General features: G+C 35.0%; 1 long non-coding RNA gene across 2 annotated transcripts in view; it reads right to left on the bottom strand.

The window, feature by feature from the left end:
- LOC108739392 overlaps positions 1-1,748 on the bottom strand; it is a 13,046-nt gene extending 11,298 nt beyond the window's left edge. The window contains exons 1-2 of one of the 2 annotated variants that reach the window (XR_003230841.1): positions 1,562-1,748; positions 1,111-1,275 (exon numbers count right to left, since the gene is read on the bottom strand). This is a non-coding gene — a long non-coding RNA (uncharacterized LOC108739392). The remainder of the gene's footprint in view (positions 1-1,110; positions 1,276-1,561) is intronic. The other variant, XR_001938145.2, reaches the window with a different exon arrangement.
- Between the last annotated feature and the right edge of the window lie 4,797 nt (positions 1,749-6,545).

Here is a 6,545-nt window from a genome sequence, read left to right as displayed (position 1 = left end):
TATACTTTATTTAAGGCCTTAAGTAAACATCGTAATTTTGTAAGCGATTATTCGAAATTCAGAGTATTTTTACATCAATAATATTACAAAGAAAAAATAGCAAGCTATATTTACGGAACAACCTGATTTCCCAAATCTGTTCAAGGTAGTGTCACTTTTGCTGTTCGCTCCGGCCACTTCAGCATTTACAGAAAGAGTATTCTCTGTTATGACCGTAAAGTGGCGGGACGACAGGAATAAAGTTTCATTAAAACTAATTAAAAATGGACTTTTAGTTTACTTAAATCTTTGTTTGCTACGTTTAGAGGCTATTATGTAATATATTTAAGAGCGACAGCAATTTGTTACTGGCTGCCAGGTGTAACAAAATCCAAATATAAATACATATATGTGTATAAATAATGGTGCTATAATATACACTAGTCCAAATTGAGTGGTATTGCTCGTTGGGCTGCCTACTTTAAGGTCCATTGACGAATTTACAGTATACTAGTATTAGTATATTAGTATTGTTATAGTCAACTGATAAGTTATTTCGTAATTTGATTTTAATCTTACTATAAAGAACAACACAAAAACAAAATATTAATGAACTTAGTGAACAAAAGGGTTTGAATGCTTTTTAATTTTGAAAGGATTCATTTCTGCAGGTCAATTTGCGTAGCTATAAAAGGACTGTTTTCCGTGAATGAAATGGTGCAACGGGATCGAAAGTTGTTTTCAGTTTCTTATGCAGTTTTCTAGCCGTTAAAAATGTAAGTTAAGCATGATAAAGTGTCATTAACGTTGACGATAGCGCTAAAAAACGATTTATGTATTAGGTATGTAACAAAAACATCAGCAAATGTACCTTCATTTGAAAATGTTATTGTGAAGAATAGAAATAAAACAAATAATAACAAAGTTCTTTACCGCGGTACGCGTAAATTCCACTGGTGATAAAATATAATATTCAGTCCTGAGGAAATTATATTAGCAACACAATTTAAAATTAATTATCGTATCATTAATCTAATCTAGGTCTACCTTTGATCCGTTTAACCCATCATTCTGTTTCTAGTATGTCTCTAACTAAACTTTCATGTCTTAGAAAGTATCCTATCTGTCTACCTTTTTGTTTGCTAGTTGATTTCAAAAGAAAAGTCCATTTTGGTATGAAACACAGCTCAATGTATTTTGGAAAGTTTTAGTTGTCATACATAGGAATGATGCTTGAGCTCAGCTGTTTCAGTATGATTACTATTTGGAAAATTCTTCACTAGTAAGTGATTTTATCTAAAAGAATATTGCCTGGTTTTGGTTTCAAAAGAAAAGGACACTAAGGAATTGAGTACAAAATTTTCCCATTAATTTTTTTAAAAGTCAATTTTCGTATTTTCCCTAAAATAAGAATATTACACAGTAATCTTTCTCTGCCCCTCATTACTGCTGTTTCTATCTCTAGTAGGTATGTGTCAAACTAGTCCTTCATGTCTCAGATGCCCTACCACCCTATCTGTCCTGTTCCTTATTGACTTGTAAATATATCCCAGTTTAATACGGAAGAAAACCCAAAACATACCTAATTATAAGTACAAGATCCTGGATCCTGATGAATTATATCTTATATTTTATTCCAAAAATGTGCTTGCCCTACACGGAAATGTTCTGTTTGAACTACATAGCTTTTCAAGCATGATTATTTTTCGGAAAATTATTTATTTACTAGTAATTTCACCCATTAAAATTTGCTTGTCATTTTGTTTGACACTAAACAGTTAAAAATTTCAAAAAGTCAATCTCAGCATTTCCTTAAGTCATAAGTAAAAGACCCTGTCGGTTAATTATAACCAATATTTCATACATGAAAACGATATATTTGAACTACTTTGCATTTTAAATATGACTGTTATTNAGGGACTGCCCACCCACCAGCATTACTGGCTGGTGGGAATGAAACACCCAAAAGTTTTTTTTTTAGACTTAGGGAAATGCGAAGATTAGCTCAGGATTGGAAAAAGTGGAGGTGCCTATCCAGTAAGTCTTAGGACTGACAACCTTATGATGATGATGATATTGGTCGATCTATTCCAAAATACAGATCTTTTGGTCAATATATTAAATATCCTTAAAAGAAGAAGGTACAAAACGAAAAGTTGTTTTAAATTAAATGGAACCTTTGTGTTTTCGTTTGAAGAACGCCACTGAGGCGAGCTTTCTTGATTACGGAGTTATTACAGTAAAAGCCCGCCATGCCCTCCTGCAGACTATTGGAACACAGCCACAAATAAAGAGCGCAGTTTAAGCCAGCAATGTAATTTTATAATTTTCCCCTTATTTCGTCACAAATTACTCCAGGAGCATGTTTAGCAGTCCACTTTAGTTTGATCGAGACGGCTGAGACGATAACAATGTCTTTTCAACGTTTGCGTTTTTTATTGTCGCCTATCAGAGATTGAGATCGGCACAAACAATTGAAAAATAAGTCTTAATATTAACGGACATAGAAAAACATTATCTATATATATATTTTGGTGTGGAATAAGTTAATGATTTTCGAATGGGTACCGACTGGGCGTAATTGTTGTGCTCCGAACAAAAGAAAGATTTTGACGTCTAGTGACACATGACAAGGATCGTTTCGTCCTTGTAATTGTTGTGATTAGCGTGAAGAGGAGGTCTTAGAAGTTGCAGCCAGCGGAATCGTAAAGAAGAGGGCAACTGCAACATATATCTAAGCACCGAGACCATAATTGTCGGTTGCCGAAGAGCCCGAAGCAAGATGGCGCCAAAAAGTGACCAAAAGGAATAAAGTTCCGAGCGCCTCTAGTGGTTGATTCAGTGAAGTAATGATTACCTAAAAGTTAAAACCAGTGCTTAATTATTGGCCATGCGATATGCTACCGACGCACGGGGGTGCCTTTCGCATTGTCGGTGACGGATATCGAACAGACCGTATAACGTATAATATATTTGAGGGTAATTTTTAATTGCCGACCACTAATTTGTGGTAGACATTAAGTTAACGCGCACATTATGCCGACGATCAAGGAGCACGTCTTAAGCGATTAATCTTCTCAGTTTTGTAAAAACCCAGCGGCCGATTTACTGCACTACTAATGTAGTAATAAATCTAATTGTGACAAAAAATCGACAAAATAACTTATAACTAGCAAATATCACACAAAAATGTAAAATGAGCGCTTGAACTGAATAATATAGTAGATATTTTGAGTAAAATCCGTGAGTGAGATTTGAATGTAAATAGACATCTTCAATTTTCACAAATCAGTGTCGAAACACACTTTTACTTTCAAACTTTACTTTTAAAAATCCCTAACTTTAGGGGGAAACAATTATTGTCAAGTATTAGATAGTTAAGTACATCATATAGTTAGAGGATTATTGTTTTCTGCAGTCACCCTGCTTTGCTGTAAGGCAGCGGTTCCCCTATCGTATGACGACTGGAATCAAAATGTCCCTGATGATTTCAAAGGAAAATTAACTTTAGATTTTCCAACTGTATATTTTAGAAAAGATCCTTTGTTTTCTTGGAGTCATGCGTATAAAATAAAAGATTCAAATTCATTTCAGTTGACTTATATGTACCTACGTGTACACCAGCGGTTCTTTTCCCTACAAAGTGCTCTTTTTCACACTACGTGTAATCAATGAAAAATGGAGATATAAAAAGTTAATGTATCATCTGTACAAAGTAATTTTAGAATCTTTTTATCAGGTAGCAGTATTAAATATAGAATAACGTTAGCAATTGTGAGCAAAAGTGAGTCCAGAGATCTTGCACTGATATGCGGGCGGCCAAATCAATGATGAACGACACATCCGCCGGTCGGTGGTAAAATACAGGTACTTATTCGTTGTTCACCCCCGTTATATTCTCCTGTCCCATTTTCTTCACCTGCCGCGGGGCGAAATTGTTCGCCGACAGATACACTTTTGTTCCTTGCTTCTTTCCTTTTTTTTTTTCCTTTTTGAAACAATAACAACAAAAATAATAATCGGCACAGAACGCATTCATAGAAACAACCGTCCACTTAACGCGGTCGTTTCCGGCATAAAAAATATTTAATAACACACGTCGCCCGGTTTCTCGTTATTGTACGGGGGGGTTAAAGTCGATGTGCCTTCTTGCCGCACCTCCGTTGCGCTCCTCGTCGGGTTGTTCTTCCTCCTACGGACCCCGCGTGCAACGCCGATAATTATACGTTTGTCGGGAGACAGACGGATCGACGGCGGCCGCGGCGACCACGGCCGGCTGCGATGAAGAGTTCCGACGGACGGGGACGGAAAATGGAACAGCAACCTCGCTTGAGTCTTGGCCGATTGCGTTTTGTCCTGCGGCCATAGGACCGGCGATTTTCTAGCCGGTCTATTATTTTCGAAACTAACCTTTTTTTTACCGATCGTTCTACATGTATATAAAGGGATGGAAATGGAAATGGAATCACAACAGCGTTTACCTTTTACCTTCGAATTACAGTTCAGTTCTGATCTAAACCTAGAGATAATAAGGACCAGAACTAGAACTGAATTAAAATTATGAATATTTCTTGATTTGTTTGTCACAAAACTTTTTAAAATTTAATGAATGCAGTTGTAGAATCCGTTGTTCAATTAATTTTAATGATCGAATTTGAGATCAGTCACAATTGGAATAATCTTCAAAAGGATAGATTATTTCAAAGAATCGATTTTCTGTAGCAAAATTCTTTGTAACGAAAGCTCCCCTTAACGTCACACACTAGTTGAGCTTTATTGTTTCTCTTGTAGATCGTGAATCTACTGACTACTGTCTCTAACAAAACGACAATTCCCTCTTACAAAACAATAATGTGTTAAGGGCATATAAACATTTTAAGCAATGAACTGTAATGAGGAATAGTTATCTGTGACAAAAAATAATACTGCCTGCAGGTGACAGAAATTGACTCTAGCAGCGTTTCCTTGCGAGACAATACAATTCTTGTATTTTCAGTTATTGGAAAATTTAAAATTAGCTTCAGCTTGTTCATGATACGTTGATATTTACCATCATTTGTAGTAGCGATGGTAATNAATCATAATTATCTCCATCAAGAGAAAATCAGCTTTTCATCACGTTCTTGAGCAATTTGAATAAATATAGACAACATTGAATTAAGTTACGGGAAAGATTTATCAATGTAAATAATTTAGAAATATATCATTTTCATTTGTTACATAGACAAAAAAAACTTTGCCTTTTAACTTCGGAACGTTCTGTACAAAATTTGGAACACTGTCGACCAAAATAATGTAATGCCTGAAGGAATCTCGTTAAACGTTAGTTATAGCCGATTTTAAACTGAAAATTGCTTTCAAATTTATGCAAAAGTTTATCAATATAAATTAATTTGATATAAATATCATTTTGTACTACAAAAAAATATTGATGAGGTATTGGAAAGAATATGAGAACAGAGGACTCTATGGAAGTCAATAAAAAATAGGCGAGATAGGTTGGTAGGACACCTTCTCAGGCATGATGAAGGTCTAGTGAAAGACATATTAGAGACAGAAACAGGAGTTAAAAGGGGTAGAGGTAGACCTAGATTAGATTACTGTGCACAAATAGTTAAGGATGTGGACTGTTCTAGTTTTAGGGAAATGCGAAGATTAGCTGAGGATAGGAAAGAGTGGAGGTACGTGTCCAACCAGTCTTAGGACTGACGATCTTATGATGATGATGAAGCAATACTAATACTGTCGTATAGTGTTGGTATTGATCTTGATGTTGCTTATTCGGTCTTGGTCTTACTCCTGCTAATATAGTCTGATCTTGATCTTGCATTTTCGCAATGCCCAAAACCAAGACTGCAAGACAACATCAACATTACTCATCACTACTAAAAGAATCTAAATCTTTGTGAATTTGTATGCTTTAAGAGTTTGAAACATCCTGTATAAGATGTGAAAAGGTATTTGTTCATTTTTGTGCCGATAAAAAGAAAATAAGAACAAAAGATGCAGTTTTGGTATAAACCCGGTGTAGTTATACCGAGGATGTAGTGTTTAAACTGAAATTACTATATTTTGATGCTGCAATTCATCACAAGGTGATGCGTAAAATACTGGCTTGGCCAGAACGCGTATGATTTATAACATCATAGATGAACGCCGCGAAAAAGGATTGTTTATGGTTATTGTCCTCGCCCACTATCGAACTTTTTAACCGTCCATTCGATCGATTAAAATCAGAAATCAATCTAATTTTGACAGTTCGGATTTATCAGCTTTATTAATCGTAGTAATGCCTAATATACAAAAGCGCAAAACAGCAGGACGAGTTTCAAGAACGAGTCCACCTACTAGAGAATATTAAGGAAGTAATAAGTAAAAATAATGTTACGCTAAATTCAAATAGGATAGAGCTGCATTATAATGTTTTAATAATATATATTGAACATCTTCACAATCAGTGATTCGGACGATTAGTCCTTTTTCAATAGTACAAAGGATAATACTAAGTGAAGTACATACAGTGTCTATTTACAATAATTTCAAATTTTAAAGGATATATTAAATGT

This window comes from Agrilus planipennis, unplaced genomic scaffold (assembly GCF_000699045.2).
Source record: "Agrilus planipennis isolate EAB-ADULT unplaced genomic scaffold, Apla_2.0 scaffold123, whole genome shotgun sequence".
NCBI classification, from domain to species: Eukaryota; Metazoa; Arthropoda; class Insecta; order Coleoptera; family Buprestidae; genus Agrilus; species Agrilus planipennis.
Note: the sequence above shows the minus strand (reverse complement) of the source record. Positions and strands in the feature narration are given on the sequence as shown.